This window comes from Ornithodoros turicata, chromosome 7, assembly GCF_037126465.1.
Source record: "Ornithodoros turicata isolate Travis chromosome 7, ASM3712646v1, whole genome shotgun sequence".
Lineage (NCBI taxonomy): Eukaryota > Metazoa > Arthropoda > Arachnida > Ixodida > Argasidae > Ornithodoros > Ornithodoros turicata.
The window spans coordinates 44,131,511-44,152,425 of NC_088207.1; the positions used below are offsets into that span (position 1 = coordinate 44,131,511).

General features: G+C 45.6%; 1 protein-coding gene and 1 long non-coding RNA gene across 3 annotated transcripts in view; one reads left to right on the forward strand and one right to left on the reverse strand.

Annotated features, from left to right (window-relative positions):
• The window catches only part of LOC135399924 (5-hydroxytryptamine receptor 1-like), a 299,523-nt gene that overhangs the window by 244,913 nt on the left and 33,695 nt on the right, over nt 1-20,915 (reverse strand). The window contains exons 2-3 of one of the 2 annotated variants that reach the window (XM_064631658.1): nt 13,112-13,269; nt 10,098-10,292 (exon numbers count right to left, since the gene is read on the reverse strand). The gene's annotated coding sequence lies outside the window, so the exon portion shown is untranslated. The remainder of the gene's footprint in view (nt 1-10,097; nt 10,293-13,111; nt 13,270-20,915) is intronic. The other variant, XM_064631661.1, reaches the window with a different exon arrangement.
• Nucleotides 13,607-20,709, forward strand: LOC135399922 (uncharacterized). The gene is made up of 2 exons (XR_010424452.1): nt 13,607-13,899; nt 19,987-20,709. It is a non-coding gene; the product is annotated as an uncharacterized LOC135399922 (long non-coding RNA).

Genomic DNA, 20,915 nt, shown 5'->3' on the forward strand with positions numbered 1-20,915 from the left:
AAGCATCCCAGAGACATCCCAGAGACATCCCAGAGACATCGACGAAGAGCTGAGCAGTGAGCGGCTCATTCATAGGCTCATTTATTTTTAAAAAATCCCTAAAGGAGAGGGCCATTAAAAAAATCAGATGAAGACGTCTGATGAAAGTGTGTGTGTCAATTTGCCGAATAGCACGAAAGGGTATAACGAGGAAGAGAAACATGATGCCACGTCACCGATGACGTTACAGAGTCCACGCGTTCAAGTTCGCTGGTCAATGGAGGTCAGCGTCTTGTCCCTTTGCCGCCGTAAAGCTTACTAGCTTACTAGAGACACGAAATAAGTACCGTAAACCCCTTTTGCCAGTTCCCCTGGAGGATTGAGGATAGAAGGAGCGGCCGAATCATGACCGAGCTAGGAGCAACGCTTTTTCAGAGTCCCGAACAGCCGAATAGCAGACGACAGATGAGTAGCAGACAACATTTTTCTGAACCAATCAGCGAGCGTGGACTCTGTAGCGTCAGCGCGAGGTCACGGGCAGATCACAGGGTGGCTCTGCTCTCCACCACCGTTTGCGCACGGTCGTTTTTTGCGGCGTGCTTTAAATTCAATGCGATAATTATGACTCTGTGGGGTCAATTACTTCTCATGGTACATCTTCCTCGCCTGCTTAACAGTTTTATAGAAAGAAAACCGGGTGTTAAAAATGACTTCCGTGCTAGCGACATCCTTGAGCGAACGAGCGCATTGGCACGCCGCTCCGCGCAAGAAATGTGTAAAGCGAAACCAATTAATTTTTAAAAAATCGCCGAATGTCGATGCGGGTTTTTGTTTTCTTCTTCTTCTTCTTGAACATTAAAAACTCAGGTTCCGAAGGCGTCCGATGTAGACTTCCGAGTTAAAGTTACGAGTTTTATTTAAGTAATAAGCGCCCATGCTCAAACCCTCTCCCAAAACGTGAGGGGATTTAATAAAGAGAAGTTGGGCCATACCGACAATAGCGCACCCGCTGCTCCTACACAAGGAACGCGCATAATGAGGAAGGCCCAAGCGAACAATCTCAGAAATTACTGCATGCGAATGTCCTATACGACGTTGCTGTAATCTAATTTTCGGTTAACTAACGTCCCGCACGATGATGTGCCGTGCAGGAATGTTTAAAACTGTGTAATTATTGAAACAGCAGCCATGAGCATTTTCGCATCGCAGCCCTGGTTCCCTAGGGAAGCGATGCCGTTGCTCCAGCCATGTGTAGTTCCCTCATTAATACCTGCATCCTCGTGCAAATATTCTGTGCCGGACGAGCTTCGTCAACATAACATGGTATCGTACTTAAATATGCGATTATTATTCCTCGTGACTCGCATTTCGTTGTAAAAGTGTGACTATCGCAAACAGCTAGTGGATGAGCGATGACTGTGTGTGCATATCATACCGAGGACGACACTCGTAAATTAACTGTTTACGAACACGTTCTTCGCCAGAAAACTCTTACGCGTATACTGTTGTTGATGTTCTTCGTAACTGAACTCCAAGACCGAATTCACGCTCGGTGAGGTCTATAGACCTAGCTGCTTATAAATTAGTAATACATCACAACTGAAAAGTTATCTGCACAGACGAATGAACAGCTGGTGCACCGGAGGCACAAGCGGAGAGGTCCTCTGGGATTGAGAGAGCGCGTGCAGTCGGGCTCTTATCCGCACCGACCGCACGTGCTTCCAGAAGCGGAGCGTGACGTCATCCCTGAATGGAACGAGTTGGCTTTGCTTTTGCTAGCCTAAGCGGCGGGCACTATATTGCACATTGACGACGGCATTTGCCCGATGCATGTTTCACTGGCCACCAAGAAAACAGTTTCTACGCGGGTTCCATCAGGACGTAGATGAAAAAAATAATGCGAAACGACGCTCTCTGGACAACGTAGGACTTCAGTCGTGACTGTGCGGCTCATCAATACACACAGGCTGTTCGTTTTTAGTCTTTATAGGTGTATTATAAAAATCTATAATAGCAGTATAGATGCCGTTTTTGCGGGTGAGCTATACTTGAAATTCATTAATTAACTCTTTCTTGAATTAGGGGCTTTCGTGCAAAAGCGAGATAGCGGAACGGGAGACAATCCTCGTTGAAAGACATTCTTTTTTTTTTATCCCGAAAATATAGCATGTACGTTGGAGCATACATGCGACTATGCACATGGCTCGAAACCATTTCGCCCATATCAACGTCGGTTATACTGCACGTTCTCTGAACTATATATGGATGTGAGCACTGCCGTAGAATGAGCCGATCATCTTACCTTTCCTCATTTTTGGAACACTGAATGCTCCTGCGCAAACTGAAGGAAAGTGCCATATGCAAAAGAAAAAAAAAATATATATATATATATATACACACACACACGAGGAATATGACGAGCGCCATGGCGTGCAAGGAAAGTGTCCCCACAGAGCCGAACGCGAAGTATTAGACGTCCACGGAACAGTATCAATCAAAGCAGTAGAAAACAAAGACGTCAGTAGAGAAACAGAGGTTGCTTTTTCTCGCCCTTCGGGGTTCACGGAGATCTCATTTTACCTGCCGATGGCACAGTCCAATCTTGCACGCAACTGATTTCTACAACAGTCAGCGCAATCTTCAATTCCCTTGCATAACGCGCTTAGGAATCCATTTAGCGGGAGCCCCTCAGAATAAGGTCGAATTGTAGAAAATGGTTTCGCTTTTTATCGAAGGCGTTTCTTTCTCTCGTACGCTCGTGTTCGTGAGAAAGCAGAGGTTACATATAAGCTTAACCCAAAGGTGATTGCCCAGAGAATCGTGGTAATCACATTTGGATTTCAGCCCAGGTAACTCTAAGCGTTCATTGGATAGCCCATAGCGCATTCTTCCTTCTGTGCTGCCTTCTCAGGGGAAACGAATTTAGGAGACAGTTCGTGATGCGGCTCAGTAATATGCTGATTTTATAAATCCCGTTTCAATGCGTTATCCCCGAAGCCACTTAAGTTTTGCTACACTACGATATTGAAATCGGGTTTTATATTTACAAAACCATCGGAATATGTGCGGGTGCGTCAGAGGCTGTTGAGCTCGCCGTGTTTTATGTCCGTCAAATAGGCACCATGAAATTGATCATTTTCTTCTAAATTGCCGACACATACCCCCACACTCTTAAAAATGAACTTCACCACACAGCACGCTCCTAGCCAACCATCACCCCGAATGACAACGTTCTCGCCTTAGATTTGTTGAAAACGGGAGGAGGAGCCTATTTTGTGCCGTGCATAATGGCACAAAATAGGCTCCTCCTCCCGTTTTCAGCAAGTCGGGGGCGAGAACGTTGTCATTCGGGATGATGGTTGGCTACACTCTTAGAAATGAACTTCACCGCATAGCACGCTGCTAGCCAACCATCATACCGAATGATATCGTTATCTGCCCTGATTTGTTGAAAACGGGAGGCGTACGCCTTTTTGTGACACTTATGTTGTTCATAATTGTCACAAAAAAGGCGTACGCCTCCCGTTTTCAACAAATCACGGCAGACAACGATATCATTCGATATGATGGTTGGCTAGCAGCGTGCTATGGGGTGAAGTTCATTTCTAAGAGTGCAGGGTTATATTGTCGCTTCAAACCGGCATATCAAATCAGTAGTAAGAACCAAAACAGTGGCAGAGCTCGAACGGTTCGTTGTGGTAACAAATTTTATAAAATCAAAGACAGGTACCATCACGTCATGGTGATCATCGTGTGATAAGTTTAATCTGACTTTCATTGAAGCAAAGTTGGTGAGAGCGCAGTGTTCAAGAACTAAACGTGCTGCACAGTCTCACACCCAAAATGAGTAATAAGCAGTTATTTAGCAGTGTTTAACGCATATAGAGTTACAGCCAATATACGTCTATGCGCGGTAATGTTATTGACAGGCGCCATCTGTTCACAGTATGTGCAAATAAATCCATTTTTATTGAGGTTTTAACCAACGACAGCAGCCATTACCCGAGGAGGTATCAACGACAGCAGAAACTATACATATAGAGATGGTGAGCAAGATACTTTTTCGCACAGACAGACAACGCTACGAAAATCTATCCCAACTGAAGCACAGTTAATAAGACGTAATAAACTACCGCCGGTATGTAAAAAGTTTGCCCAAATACGTTTCTGTTCCCGTACGGATGTCTAGCGGACGGTTGATGTCATTACTGTTAATTGGTTCACTGCGAGATTGGCACAGTGTTAATTATCGGAGCTAAACGAAGTAATCGTCACAAAACGATGAACATTTTGCAGAGTAATTTTCCCGCCATTACCTCCGGGATGGTTGCTGTACCTCTAATTAGTGGCCGTCTAAATGACTACTTCACTAGGGATGATGACCACCGCAACTTAATGATGTGCTTTCAGCGTCGTCGTATAAGCCATACATGTATACAGTTAAACGTGCACAACAGATGTTACCAGTTGGTAATGTAAACTGAGAATCACGCACCTCAATCCAACTTGAGTATAAGGCCTTCGTTACAGCTTCAGCCATTATTTTATGGAATTACCCGCTTATTACTCATTACATTATCTATGATGCCCACTGTGGTATAGCACATCCTACCTATCGATACGAGACGGAACTCTAAACTGTACGAGGTAAGTTTATTACGCCCTAATTTTCTCATAAAATAAACCTTATCTCATATCCTAACGACGTTACGCTTTTCCTGTGTGGCTCTTTACATAAGATTGTATATAGACTTCCTCTCACTTCACACGACACTTCAGCCCACAGCGGGATATAGCACACCACATCACAAGAGAGCGGAGATATCGTTACAAAGGACTGCTTTAATTAACGATGGGCCCAATAATCGTAACGGCATCCGATGTCCAACTCAGTTAATTTACGAAGCGACTTAAGAGTCCTTCAGTAGAAAGCGTATAGCCTCTTCATACACTCACGGCTTCCTGTGTGCCTTCCATTATCGCCGTATAGTCTATATCTGGAATTCGCTGCGAATTCGAAAGAGGTTCTTCCATCGTAGAAGGTGATCAATTTGTAAGTGACTTTCGCGAGGAGTCTATGTAAACTTTGCGCATCAAGTGTCCGGATTGGTAAATTCAATTAAACCAACCACAGTCAGAGCCTTTAGAGCGCGTGCAAAGGAAAGGAGCAATCGCTCCTGGGTTATTTCTTGCTTGGATGCGTGTGTTCGCTGTTGGGCGCATATATAGAGCGTTGATCGCCAAGTAGTACGCTTAAATTGCTGCTAAATAATACAGCTCCAAATATGCAGAGCTTGCACTCTTAAAAATGAACTTCACCGCATAGCACGCTCCTAGCCAACCATCATCTCAAATGATATCGCTATGTGCCCTGAGTTGTTGAAAACGCGAGTGACGGAAAACGGGAGTGTGACAATTATGAACAGCATAAGTGTCACAAAAAAGGCGTATACGCCTCCCGTTTTCAGCAAATCAGGGCAGATAACGATATCATTCCAGATGATGGTTGACTAGGAGCGTGCTATGCGGTGAAGTCCATTTTAAAGTTCACTAACACGTACACTCTTAGAAATGAACTTCACCGCATAGCACGCTCTTAGCCAACCATCATCTCGAATGATATCGCTATGTGCCCTGATTTGTTCAAAACGAGGCGCACGCCTTTTCTGTGACACTTATGCCGTTCATAATTGTCACAAAATTGGCGTACGCCTCCCATTTTCAGCAAATAAGGGTAGATAACGATATCATTAGAGATGATGGTTGGCTACGAGCGTGCTATGCGGTAAAGTTAATTCCTAAGAGTGTAACCCTCACACTCTTAAAAATGAACTTCACCGCATAGCACGCCCCTAGCCGACCATCATCTCGAATGATATCGTTGTCTGCCCTGATTTGTTGAAAACGGGAGGCGTACGCCTTCCTTGTGACACTTATGCTGTTCATAACTATCAAAAAAAAAAAAAGGCGTACGCCTACTCCTCTCAACAAATCAGGACAGATAACGATATCATTCGAGATCATGGGTGGCTACACTCTTAGAAATGAACTTCACCGCATTGCACGCTCCTAGCCAACCATCATCTCGAATGATATCCTTATGTGCCCTGATTTGCTGAAAACGAGAGGAGTACGCCATTTTTGTGACAATTATGAACCGCATAAGTGTCACAGAAAAGGCGTACGCCTACCGTTTTGAACAAACCAGGGCACCTAGCGATATCATTCGAGATAATGGTTGGCTAAAAGCGTGCTATGCGGTGAAGTTCATTTTTAAGAGTGTAGGAGCGTGCTATGCAGTGAAGTTCATTTCTAAGAGTGTAGTATTTGGGTACTGAAAAATGCACGAAAACGAAGTTCATCCAACCTCGAAAAAACGGTGTCATCTACGTCTTTTTACTGCACCTCCGGTATAGTGCATGGCACCTAGAAGTTTAACAGGGACAGTGTAAGGCACCCTAAATCCCCCGCACCCCCCCCCCCCCCCTCAAAAAAAAAGATGTCAACTGCGGTGGAACGTCCGATCACATTATATAACGTATCCATTCCACGTGCAAAGTTTCATGGGCATACATGGACATCGCTTTTTTGAGGGACACTTCTTCGAGACGCTATTACGTTACGCTCTTCCCGAATTCAACCTCGTAAAAGAGACTTCTGCGTTACAAAGGGACTGAATCGTGCTTCTTTTCTAAAGCAAGTCGAAATAACCGTGTCGCACGCGTTTCAAGGACAATACCGAGCACATTGAAGTGCGAGCCCCACAGCTTTTCATTGCGTTCGGAGCGCAAGAGTCTCCTCTCAAAAGCTCCGAGCATTTGCATCGTCCTTGCGGCAATCATCACTTATGCGCTATCGAAGCATTGCTACAGTGCATCGGCAGAACCGGGTTACAAGCAAACAAAAGCGCCAGATAAACACGGAAGAGAAGAAAACAGAGAACGAGTTGCATAGAAATCAGCTAAAGCACTCAAGAGAAAATCACGCTATGTTCAGTCAAGTGCAAACCACATGAGCCTCTTTCTCTCAGAGATCACAACTAGGGAGGCGACCACTTTAGCTGATGAAGCCTGTAAGACGAAGAACGAACGCTGTCCCACGACACAGTGGGAACGAAGAAAAAGCAACTTGCTTCTCCCATGTACTTGTATACACACTTACAAGGCATTGGTATAACTGTTCGAGGCCGACTGTCGAAGCCATTGCTGTGCAAGAAGAAAAGCATAGTGAACATTTTTCTGCTTGACTTACGAGAGGTCTATGCAAGTAAGTATTCGCACAAGCAAACACCCTGAATGAATATTGTAGTGCAGGAAAAGGCAAGAAAACTGCTCGTGCTGGTGTAGAAGTTCCGCCGCCTGTTATGTTGAGTGTTCGCACGGTGTCGGAATGTCGCGATTGGCGCATCCGTGTATTCACATGAGCGACATTCCCAAGAGTACTCCAGAGGAAGATGGGCAAAACGTCGTAGCTTTCTGCTGCCACGTCAGCACGCGCGTTCAACGACAACACCACCTAGAGAGAGAAAGCCTGCGCATTGCCTCTTCGATTCATCGTTCTGCGAATTCAACAACCCTCAAATGATTGCAGCTCACCTGCAACCTGCAGACCTAAATATTTAGACAAAAAGTGCGAGACGCTTTCCAGAAAATCAGTTTTGAGAAAGATTGAGACCGTTTTGCGCTTTATTTCCAAGTTTTCTCATTTAGTACGCGGCGACGTTCAATCAACTTGCAGACGACGGTGGTTCTCCCCCATGGCCACGACCGCTGAAAGCACGTTCGTGATTGGCTACGGCCGTTGAAGACACGATCCTGATTGGCTGACTCTTAATTGTTACGTGACGTCGATGAGCGCGCAGGCTTTCTGTATCTATAGATGGTGTTGTCAACGACATGTCCTTTCATGCTCTTCTAATCATGGGGGAATACCTGCGGCGCAGCCACAAGGTATTCTGTAGCAGACGACAGCGCCGATGGTGTCGTGTGCTCAGTACGCCAATTGCGATATTTCGAAGGCGTTTGAATGCTCCACATAACACGCTGCGGAACTTCCGCCTCGTAAGCAGTTGTTCGCGTTCTCTTCCATCGGAATATTCCGTGGAGATGTCGCTCGTCGCATGGTACTGCGCACCTAGCAGACGACACCGTTTGCATCTTTTTCTGTCGTCTGCTACGGAATGTCTTGTGGCTGCACCACAAAACATTCCACACGTGTGGCAGTGGACGAAAGGCACTATTCACTTTTTTCACTTTCAACTGTTTTATTTTTGTTTGTTCTTTTCTTTCTTGTTTGCTTAAAGCGGCTAACGGCTATGACGTCTTTCACGTCTCCGCTGGAGTATTTCGGGGGAATTGTCGCTCGAGTCGGTAATTCAGACAATTTGAAAGAACTTTCCTGTCCTAAAGAGCAGAAGGGACGTAAGCCACAGGTTTATCGGAAAAAGAAATCCCTCAGTGGAAAATATAGTGTCGCGCATTGTGCAAGATATACACGGTTAAGTCCCCTCTTAAACTGGTCGAAGATAAGACCAGACGAAGAAAGATTAAGACACTTTAACACACGTAACCGCACTTTACGACGACTTTAACGACACTTAAGACAAAAGCAACACTTTCAATCCCCGGCGTCTGAGTAACGAAGGAAGGAGGGCGCTTGATGAGAAAAACAGCGAATGTCAGCGACAGTCTGAATTAAAAAGTTCGCGTTGGCCTCCGGTTGGAGACACCTATCGAACCCGAACACCAATATCCTCAAAGCACTTAATGCCGTCAGGCTCCTGCTTCACAGCCCCGGGCTACTTCACCTATTGGACTGCGGGCTCACCTCAGGGCAATAAAATGCATAAAAGACGGCTATACAAGCACTAGGCAATAAGGTCAAGTACGTGCCTCGGAGACAATGTTTCACAGGCAAAAACGAGCGCCGACGTTTCGTAAGAGCGCAAGGGTCCTGTTTACGATGTTAGAAACAAAGCCGGCTGATACAGGTATTTGCACATACATCTGGTGAGCATATCGTCATCACACTGGCGCAAATCTACACACGGAATGACTTCTAATGACTACACTAACGACCTTGTTTTAAAGGAACAGTTCCATCTCGAAGTACTATTTTGTAGACTTTTGTTTCCACGGGTTGTGCATTTCCCCATTTTGTTAGTCCCTGCTTCACATTTCGCCGACATGAGCGCGTCGTTGTAAATCATCACAACCCACACGGTTTGAAATTCTCGCGCAAAGAAACGTACGCGCGACGTCAGTGTGACGACACGAGGGCGTTGTCTTGGCACCGAGGAGGAGGAGGAGGGGGAGATGTGGAAGGGGACGCTCGACTTGTGACCGTCCTAGTGACAACGTCACGGTAACGTCACGCCAGGTCAAGAGGAGATTCTCCTGCTAGCTTCTATCCGTGGGCACAAGTCAGCTGCCGGCTCTCAATACAAGGTACGACAGCAGCTCCGGAAATACGTCGATTTCAATCGAAAGGGCTCGGAGCGTATTCAAATGCTACTGACACACATATTTATTTCAAATGCGTTAGGGAGCGAAATTTCCCTTATGCAGTTAGGTAATTATAAAGCAGACGTTGTCTCCTAATTAAAGGTACCGTAGCAGGACCCATAGGAGAACGCAAATATATATATATATATACATAATGAGGGAAAAAAAGCCATTAAAGAGACAAGTAAATGACACTAGACGTATTTGAAATTAAAAATTACAGATTAAGATGGCTTCTATGGCTGCACGCAGAGAAACAGATACTCATGGAACGATGCGACAACACCAGAGGACCTCTGGTGCTGTCGCATCGTTCCATGAGTATATATATCTCCATGAGTCATCGTTCCAAGAGTAATTGAAAGGCATCGCCGATGAGAGAAAAAAACCTTTTTTATACCTATAGCTAGAGCACTGCACTCGACTCGGGCTGGGCTGGGCTCGGCTCGGCTCGGCTCGGATAGAGCTTAGGTCTGTTTCGCACGAACGTTTTCCTCGTGCGCGTTTTTGACGGAGGCAAAACAGACCCACTGAAACCTACGGGGCTCGATTGCCCTTAGCTTCTATTTTTGAAGCAAACGGACGACAAAAACGGACGTGTGAAAGAGCACTTACCCGAAAGCCCGAGTCCGGGCCGAGTCGAGTAAGGCCTCCTCTTGCGGGCCTGGGCTGGGCCAGAGTTTGACCTTTACGGGTCTGGGCCGGGCCCGTGCCTAGATCCGGCTCGAGTCTGTGTTACCCCACTGTTAGTTAACCACTGTCAACTTCTTTTACAGCCCGCTGCAGTGCGCCGGGCCTGGGCCGGGAATGCTGAAAAAAGAGTACCTTCTCTCGCTAATTTTCTAGTTCAATTATCAAAATGAGCTTAATGCGTGACATGTGTGCTAACTACCACAACGTGCGACAAAAACGTAGCAGGACTACCTACCGTTGACCGCATACACTTACACTGCACGCTTTTTTAATTATAGAATATTTTGACATCGTAACTAAAACACCCTCCTGTATACCACCTATACAGAACGGATATGGCCACCATAAGTCATAAGTATGTTCCTTTATCCCCAATAGATACTTTCTATAGCGTTCTCTGACACCTCTTTTTTTAGCATGTCTTCAGTATACGTTCTGTATTATCTAGCGCCTGTATTTCTGACCGCGTGGGGCTATCCATACACAACAGTTCCTTCCTTGGTTCCTGTGTAGCCTCCGGGAAATTTGACAAGTATGGCACACGAAAAAAAGGAAGGAATAGGAAAGAGAGAGAAAGAGATAAACCGCACTTTTCCCAGACGCATACGCCCGTAATACAGTGCTGAGTTTGTTGCCGGAACGGAAGTTATTTTATTCCGACGTCAACAAACAAACAAAAAACTATGCGTTAGGAAATGCTGCTACTGTCGGACGCAGAACGAAATTGCGAGAATACTTCTTCCCCGCAGCTTCTGGCGTCAGGGGAACCGTCCGTTTGACCCCAACTGTGAATTTGTTACAGAAAATTCTTCGGGGTTCGTGAATTTCGAACGCTGCCTACATTACCGAAACACAATTTCGGCATCATTACGGGCGGGCATTGTCTCAGATATCCGCTCCTTTCGTTTCTGTGCGTGCATGTTTTCCCAGCGTTGGGAAAAGGGACATTATGTTCTCTGGCCACGTTTCCGAGAAAGCAAAGAGAGGGAAAACAAGGTTTAAAATACGAAGAAAGCTCGCCAGGCGGTCTGCACACTGACTTGGGCCACGTGGATAAGGTCCACGACAATGAAAACCGGGAATACGAGACACCCGAAGATGGTTTAGCGTGTTCAACAACAACAACAAATAAGTTAATGACGCGTGTTCAAGGTAAGCTGTTCCGTTATCTTTTTTTAATATGTCCGCGCACGTTGATTCAATAACATCTACTAAGCGTTTTTTTTTTTTTTTTTTCGTCTTCCACTTGAAGCGTTGTTATGGCAACAGAGAGCGACGCTTAATTGGGCGCCTTGTCAAATAATGGTGACGTGATGTTACACGTGATGTCTGCCCAGTGTGGCGACATGTTGCACGTGCCGGGGGGGAAGGACTGCGGATAATTAGGAATGCGGAACACGGTGGAGTAGCCGTCTTCGAAACAGAATATATACGCCGGATACGGAACGACCCTCAGGCAAACGACAAGGCAAAGGGAAGTTTACCGATACGGGACTAGTAGCACGGCTCCGATCTTGCACCCCTGGAATGAACACTTAGGCGGGGACTTCGTCTATATATCATGCCCACGAGATCCCTCGCAGGTAAGTCGTCTGCCAGCTTGGGCGCAAGAATTGGTCCTGACGTGTGGACGCATATCTGTCAGGAGACATGGATGGCATGGATGGATGCAGCTGCACGTGCACGGTCACCTAAGAACGCCAGGCTTCCGTAGTCCGACTAATCCAATATGCTTGTGCGTCCTGCTGTTCAGGCCGAGGCTTCACCAGTGAAGTCTGTTCTACCTCCAGCGGGTTCCTATTGGGCTACCTATTGCGATTTGATGTCAGTCGCGACCGGGAGAGTTTCGGCGGTGATGCGGATCGAGACGTGGAAAGCTTCCTCACGGTTGAAGCGGCTGCGAACGCGGCGGTTTCGGAATAGATCGGCTGCTGCCTCTTTCCCGGATACCCAGTGCGGCTGCTTTCATTTCCTTCTTTCCTCTCCTTTCACTTACAGACGTCTCGTCTCAGCCACCACCGCAAACTGAAGAGACATTCGCAAACTTCGGGACGTGTCATTAGCGTCAAGCCTTCGACTTCCGAGAGCGCCTGTGTTTTTCCATCTTCATTCGCCTGGACCGCGCGCCGTCAGACCTTTGTACCACGTGCACTGTGCGCGCTGACTTACACCATCTACTTATGGACTGCCCCGTCTACCAACAGGAACGCGAGGTCTTGCAGGCACAAGATGTATGCGGTCGACCACCGCCCTTTTACCCTCGGCAAGGTGCTGCAAGACCTCCCGCTCCACTCCCGCTCATATGTCAAGGTCTCCGTCACTTTTGGGAGTTTCTGTCATCAACCGGTCCTTCCACCATGCCTTGATCACCTGAACTGTTATCTCCATCATCATTTTTCATTATCTACAATTGGCACTGGGACAGCGCTCAGCCTGCTGGCCGGCATCAGCCCCATCTCATCATCATTTCTTGATATGTGTGTGTCTGTGTGTGTGTCATCTTCATTCTCTTCTGTTCATCATACTCTTCACCTTTTGCTGTAGGTTTATTAATTAAGAGCACCAAAATGTAAGTCACCAGATAACCTGCGTGACCAATCGTTTTACGCTTCCATTCTGTTTTTCTTCCTACATCCTGCGCCTGCTCGGTAAGCATACGTAGCTACAGGTATGCGTGGATAACTGATATTACGAAACATCACCAGTCCTTTGTATTTCATGACACCCTTTCCGGAAAAGGTGTATGATTCCATGTCCCCTAATATTGGTTGTCGACCAGCACAGTGGATGAACTAGCTTTGTAAGGCAAACCGTATCTTGGTGAACTAAAGCAATTGCCTCTTGGTGTCCTTGATCAGATTGCGTCAAGGCGCATCTTAAAATGTCATATAATAACTCTTCATTACAGACAACACTAACAATGCTGATGTAGTCACCTTTACGCTCTCGACTGCGCCATGCTTGTATAGCTTGAGCCTTTCCTCTTTCAATGGACCAAGAGGTTATGGTGCTCCATTGTGCTTCAAACTGCTCCTGACGTCGTGCCCAGCGTCGCAAGTCCCCGGGCTTAGCAGGGCACGCTCAAGCACTGTAACTGGACATAAAAAGCAAATAAATATTAAATGAAATGATACGGCTGTCATTGCATTGTGTATGTCGTGTTACAAGACAATTGTAGAAAGAGGTAGTGGCACGTGGAACGCACAAATCCTCTATATCCCGACGTAAGGGCACGAATTATTGTTTTCAATTTCAATTCAATTTCACTTCATTTCACAGACATCTTCTCATACGTCATCATCATCAGAGGCCAATTATTTTTACAAATAGTGTTCAAGCAGCTTTAATGGCCACGATAGCTATCTTTAGTTGCAGCTGCCTCTGACCTCGACTGCACGAGAGTTATTTCGGCCTTTACATATATCGTTTACTTCATTTTTCCTACTCGTCGCGTAACGTAAACGTATAACGACAGAAGTACTATCAGCATCGCTATTAATGGCCTTAAGCCTTGGCCAGGATCGAGTCAGTTGTCTTCGAAAGAAAAAAAGGTATCGCCGTGAACGCTGGTGCATATTATGCAGGGATCGCAGCCGGTACGGGCAGAAAATGAGTTGAAAAGTGTCGGTATTGTGCTTGTGGTGGTAGGAGTGATTGTGGGTGCCGCCATCTTTGCTGGGACAAAATTTAAGCCGGAGGTCAAGGCCGACACACCTTCCACAAAGTGAGTATCTGCAACGCTACGACAACGTAGCTCACGCTAGAGGAAGAAAGTCCCTTAGTGTCACTCTCCTGACAAGTTTTGTCCTCATGAGGTACGTGAGCTCCACTGAAAACACAGAGCATTGCGACTTGTCAAGGGCATTGGTCTAGTCCCATCCTCCAAGTATCAACGCAAAACGCAAAGAATACTCGTGAATAATGCAGCAGTTCGCTATAGCAGAAGAAACAAAGTGGTCAGCGTATGGCCTTTCTCACCTAGCTATCCACACTTCACTCAAAAGAGTACCCAGAAGCATCTCAGAAGAGAAAAAGAAATAAACTAAAGTCAATTGGTATAGGGTCGATAGAGTACACAAATGCACATGTATGAGGTATCAAACCGGTGCTGCTCGTCGGTTGAAATATCCAATAGGTCACTATAGGGCAGTCAGCCTTAAAGTTGGTTTCGCCGGCTTTATAGCATCGCATACCCCTCTCTTTCCCGCAGACGTAATGTATCCATAACGTCTTCCTTTCAAATGAAAGAGTCAGAAGGATTACTGAATGCCCACGCCTCTAGAGGAAGTAGTCTCGTATCTTGAGACCATCACCTGCAGATCTCGTATCTAGAACGTAATCGTTCCACTTTCAGGGTTACTTGCTGGACGTAATATTTCTTTACGGCGCTCATAACGTGATCACCCCGATGGGGTTTTGCGCGGTAACGCAAGAAAATTTGCGAGGTCTCCGAAGACCTCTACGATATGTTCGCTTCTTCATCGTCCGTTCCATGGTGAGGACGATGAGTTGGTGTTTTATGTCCATAAGATGGTTAAGGACACGAGTGAGAATTTGCTCCCAATGCAGTGAAATTCGTTGCATCCATAAACATCGCAGTCCGCGGTTTAGACTTCCGTTCAGCTATGTGCGTTCTGTCATGCTATATTATAAAGAGAAAGATGACTTGAGTCCTTATTTGCTAGAAATTAAGGGCGCTTTTTGAAGTGGCCGCCCAAGCAGCAAAACATCTTGGCCCAATATTGGACCAATATTGGCAATGCCGGCCCATTATTGGTTCAAGGTTGGTCCAATATTGGGCTGGTATCGCCAAGATTAAGCCAAGATTAGTCCAAGATTGGTCCAATCTGGTATCGCCACTATTGGTCCAAGATTGGTCCAATATTGGGCTGGTATCGCCAATATTGGGCCAAGATGTTGTGCTGCTCGGATGATGTACCTCACTGTGAAGGAGTGCACAGACAAATCAGGCTTGAGGGGAACATCTCACGATGAGGTTTAAGACTTCAGCAGGTTATTGGCGTTCAGTAGATAGCCATCGTTGATTATTGGCCGCTAGCTGATAAGAAGATGGTCATCCTCCCCTTACACGCTTAAAAATGAACTTCACCGCATAGCACGCTCCTAGCCAACCATCATCTCGAATGATATCGTTATCTGCCTATCTGCCCTGATTTGTTCAAAACGGGAGGCGTACGCCTTTTTTGTGACAATTATGAATTGCATAAGCGTCACCAAAAAGGCGCACGCCTGCCCGTTTCAACACATCAGGGCAGATAACGATATCATTCGAGACGATGGTTGGCTAGGAGCGTGCTATGCGGTGAAGTTCATTTTTAAGAGTGTAGAAACCGTTTTTGCAGGCGGGTTATACGGCCAGGCGGCCTAGAAGAAAGTGTGCGAGTACTGTACAACTAATTACCTGAAATGCATTAATTATCTCTCGAATTCGGGACTTTCGCGCAAGTAAGACAGTAGAATTGGGAGACAATCCTCGATGAAAGCCATTTCACGTTTGCCCGAGAGCCCCCTAATTAAGGAGTTAATGAATTTTAGGTAGATAGTCATCTAGTATAGTTGCATACTAGCTTCGAAAGAATGTCCGCAGGGCCGTGTAATACCCCTTTCACACGGCGAATTGAGTGTCATTCCCAGTGAATGATGATGACACTGAATGACATTCGCGCCGCATCACACGGTGAAATCAAATAGCATTACATGCGAATGAGTTCGAGGAGCTCATTCGCTTTTCCCTCTCGCACCGCACAGGAGAAAGGTAGCAAAAACATAAACGATAAACCGTTAGGAGAAATTAAACAACGAATGAGAAGTTGTACTCCAATATTTTATTACGAATTTAATAACCTTTGACATGAAGGAAGAAAGGCTTAAAACTGTTTTTCAGAGCAGTACCCTGGTTCCCACTCGCCATGCAGGTTGCCAAGTGTGGTCCGATAGGCTTCTTACTTGTCTTGGCTTGTGATACTGAGCAAACTGAGCGTCGTCCAGAACGCAACGATTTTGTGAAATAATCTGATGTCTCGCTAGTTTCGAGAAAACGAAACAAAAGTATAACGAATGTACCTGTATTATTGATTGACTGAGTAATTGATTGATTTTATTTAAAGTGCCCACAGACAGCCGTGGCCTTTAGTGTGGTTCGGCTTAGTGCGGTTTATAGCTCCATATGTTCGGCCTTGGTGTCTTAATCATCGACAGTGGCATCATTCGCTGGGAATGACATTCAATTTGCCGTGTGACAGGGGTATACTAACCTAACCCCTAACAGGGGTGACCTACTAACAGGGGTAGCTAGCTTACGAAAAGGACATATATGCTGCTGTCATAGGTTTTGTAATTTAAAAAATCTGCAACGAATACAAACGAACACCTTGTATATCGTATTGCATTAGGAGAGAAGCAACGTCTTTTGTGGACAACGCAGAACGGTGTCTCGCAGTGACCGACAGGGTGATCCAACGCGTCTTGTACGCCCTCACAACAACTGAGCCAACCGCGAAGCTAAGCAGCAAAATGTTAACCGGTCCCCCACGATGGGTAAAACGGGCAAACTATAGTGGTCAGACTCCGAGAGCCAAAGAACACATCGGGTTCTCCCACCGACTGAACGGAAACGTATCTCCTTGAGTCTGAGGAGCAACGTGAGGACGAAATCAGGACGAACACAGGACGGGACAAGAACCGACGACGACTGTGTTCCCATGTTCGTCCTGTTTTCGTCCCCACGTTGCTCAAGGAGATGTTTCCGTTCAATCGTATACGCCGGCTTGCTTGCCTCCTCTTCTTACGTTCTCCCATCGACTTTCAGAGCAGCTCACCAGGCGATCGCTTGGAAGCGTTATTCAAACACCGATGGATTCAAGGACGCCGAACATCAAATGAAACGAAACTCCTCAAATGGCGTTTCCATGCTTGACAGATGACGTACCCTACGATATCTTTTGTTTGGAAAGCACTGGCGTAGCCGGGTTTCGCGGTGTATACGGAACGACTTTTGGGGGCAGGAGTCGAAAAATATAGGGAAAGACGTGGGCCATATATATGACGTTGGCCAAGCGTGAAGCTCAGTGCCACGAGGGGAAGCGGATGTTCTCAAAGATAGTTTCACTTTCGCAGAGGCGCACTCATCCGTTCCGCGCGGAAAATCGCGAGCGCTACATGAGCTACATAACAGCAGCGTCGGATAATAGCTGTAAGAGACACGCGCGCTATAGCGTGCAGAGACAAACACATGTAATTCCAGTGGGAAATAATTTTAGGCACGTACATTGACATAGTTTCACTTCCTTTTCTATAGCCCCGAGTCAACAAGCATTTTACATGTAGCCTGCCTCCCGATCTTAGGATTTACTGGACGATACGCCAGCAGAACAGACCACCAAGACGAAAACGGGGCTTTACTCATGATACCACTTTTCGAGTTAACACGATATAATCTTACTTAGTAGTGTATTCCTTGAGCACGGGGTGATAAATCAACGTAGAAATGCCGTGGAAACATTTCATATACAAAGCATTGCGTGTGAATCCTACATATTTACATATTCAGGAGAGCGGACGAGGAAATATTTGTTTATTTACAGACATTGGAGCTACAGTCGTGTTCTCCTTAAGAAGGAAAAGAAATCTAGTCCGTCAACTATACATACACCGTCGGAGATAAGGGGACGTAATATAGCGCCAGGAGAGATATACTGCAGCGCCACCCTGCAGCGTAGTGTCACGTGGCCAGTCTTAACAGCCAATACGGAAGCAGAGTGAGCATAATGGGTTACATTATCTCGCGGAGGAGCGAGCGTGGCCTTTCTGTGTTCAGCCATCCTTTCTGCAGTGCTAGTTTCTTTTTCCTTCTTACGTTGAACACGACTATATAGGTGACATCCAGGTGAGCATTTAGATGGACCAAAAGGTTGGTACGAATCCATTCTCAAGCGGTGGGAACACACAAGTATCGCACAGTGTACACAGAGGGTAATGGTAAGAACGCTCTCTTACTCTTGTCATTGGTCTTCTTCACCTTCAAGACAGACATGCACTAATGCTCCAGCGTATAAGTTATCGTATTATTCTGTCGGTGTCTCTTCTTCTTGAAAAATCACGTGGTCATTGCATCTAATATTCGCATAATGTGGCAGTTGACTCATGCGAAATGCAAGAAGCAAAGAGGACGTCAAAACTAAGGGGATAAGTTTTCGCAAAACTAGAAAATAACCTCGTTTAGACGATAACCCGACACCAGCCTGCCCGCACTTGCAGTGCAGCAATTATCGCGTCTTCACGTCAGTGACATATCCCTGCTAGCTGTTTGGGTTACACCATGGACCAATCTTCCGTGCTTTGTTCTGTGGTACTGAATAGGGTTATAAAACAAGGTGGTGCGTTTATTTATTATTTTTATTATTGTTTTCGTATCTAGAGCAACGCACTTTGTGAGTATGCGAAATCGTTGCATTTAGAAGCAACCTAAAAGCGCGACCCGGAACTTAATCTGTGCCAACCGACAGCCAGGGTCTGTAGCAGAAGCTTGATATTGCAGTTGCAGCGACTTGCCCCCCATAAAAAGCTAAAGTATCCTATGATCCACCTTCTGTGTATGCGCTCAAACCGTTAGTGGAACCCTGCAAAGAGGTATCAAAGATACCCATTAAAACTAAGATAACCATTTAAAAAAGCAAACAGCCCTCAGCAGCTGATCGAGAAAAAAAAAGATCTCCAGGCCCCGCAACATATATGTTTCTCGTGGAAATGATAAGCTAGGAGGACGATATAAAGATAATGGGCGCGATGCCGCCTTACTAATGCCTCCTCAAATCAACTCATCTCCTCATCGCGCCCCGCAACCCGGCGGCAACGTGAAGAAGAGAGAAAAATAGCTGCGCTACCAACGGGTTTAGCTTTGTCCAGCTGTGAAGTCGTTTATCACATTTGGGACGTACGGGAAGCTTATACGACACCCTTTTTCCGTACGACAGAGCACTTTTCGCCGTAAACAGAGAGAAAACGTGCTGGTATATAATACTTCAACCAGGAAAACGGTTAACAGAACCGTAAGAAATATTGTCAAATGACGTTGCACCCCGACCGACATTGAATGAATGAATGAGCTTATTGTGCCCAAGAACGGCCGCAAGAGCCTAAATTCTCCCCGTGAGTCTCTGTTTTTGCACGATCGTTAATCAATGTGTCTCTATTTTATTTTTATTAAAAAATAAAAAGAAATTACACCGACTACCGATATCTAGAAAATATCGGGCCAAATACATCATACTTTATATATGTATATATATATATATATATATATATATATATATATATACATTTACTTTAATGCAGGAAAAAAAGGCCATTAAAGAAACAAATAAATGATACTAGACGTGTTTGAAATTCAAACTTACAGATTAACATGGCTTCTATGGCTGCACGCAGAGAAACAGATACTCATGGAACGATGCGGCAGCCGCATAGTTCCATGAGTATACATTTACTTTATATATACTTTATATATTTTACATTATACTATATATATGCTGCAACACGTCTGTATGCATACAGACGTGTTGCAGCATATGTGAGGGGTGAGGTTGCAGCATATATATACATATAAAGTATAACGTATTGGCCCGATATTGTCTAGATATCGGCAGCCGGTCTAATATCGGATCAATATCCGACCAGTATTGCCGATACCCACTCAATATTGGACCAAGATGTTGTACTGCTTGGTATACATGCCGGTATGTGCCGGTATGCTTGGTATACATGCCATTTCTTTTTCTTTCTTTTTTTCCAGTACCGCTATGCAGAACTCGTCCACAGCACGACTGGCATTGCAACAAGCGCAACAAGAACAACAGCTACCGCATCCGACTGAACTACAGTAGTGTTTTTTGTAGCAGTGGTTGCCATTGCAAACTGTGGTAGTCGCTGCAAAGCGGTTACAACATCTTCAATAGAAAAACTAACCACCACTGTAACAACTACCTCCACAACTACGAGAGCGACCACAACACTGGGACATGAGCTGTGGTATAGCGCCCTCATGCTTCAAACTTGTCGACGAATTCCCTCGAGAATAGATGTGCCGCTTCCTCTATTGACTAAACGTCGCGGCGAGATGAACAACCCTCTTTATTCAGTCGCATCTGCGTTGAGCCACTCAACGTTGAGAGCTTTTTCATACTTGGCGACTTTGTCGAACATTTTTGTGTGTTTTGCGTGTGCCCGTCATAAATACAGTGGATAGCTTTCACATTGTAAGCCCTCTACTTCACTGAAAACTTACAAGATTGATTTTCTATTGACACGTGTGTGTACCGCAGTGAACTGGCGGCGAATGAGGTGTGACCGGAAAGTCCAACGTGGTAGACTGATGAGGACCACATTTCACGTTTGAACAATCAATTAATCGATTCAGCTGTTCAGAGCATTTTTCATCATATACGCCAAAAGAAAACATGTTCGTGTTCATATTGTTGGCGTGGAAACGTAGCGATATAAAGTATACCTCAACGACTTCGGGGACTCCAGGTTCTCACCCTTTTTATCATCTTCGTGCAGAAGTCTCCAACCACGACGCACGAACATCTGAAGCGAGTTGAAGGAAGAGAGGAGGATAAGGGGCCTCAAAGGCCTCTTCTCATTGGTCACTGTTGGGAGGTTTAAGACTGAAAACAAGGGGAAATGTTCTTCGGAGCCCAGACTGAGCAGTGTTGTGGTTGA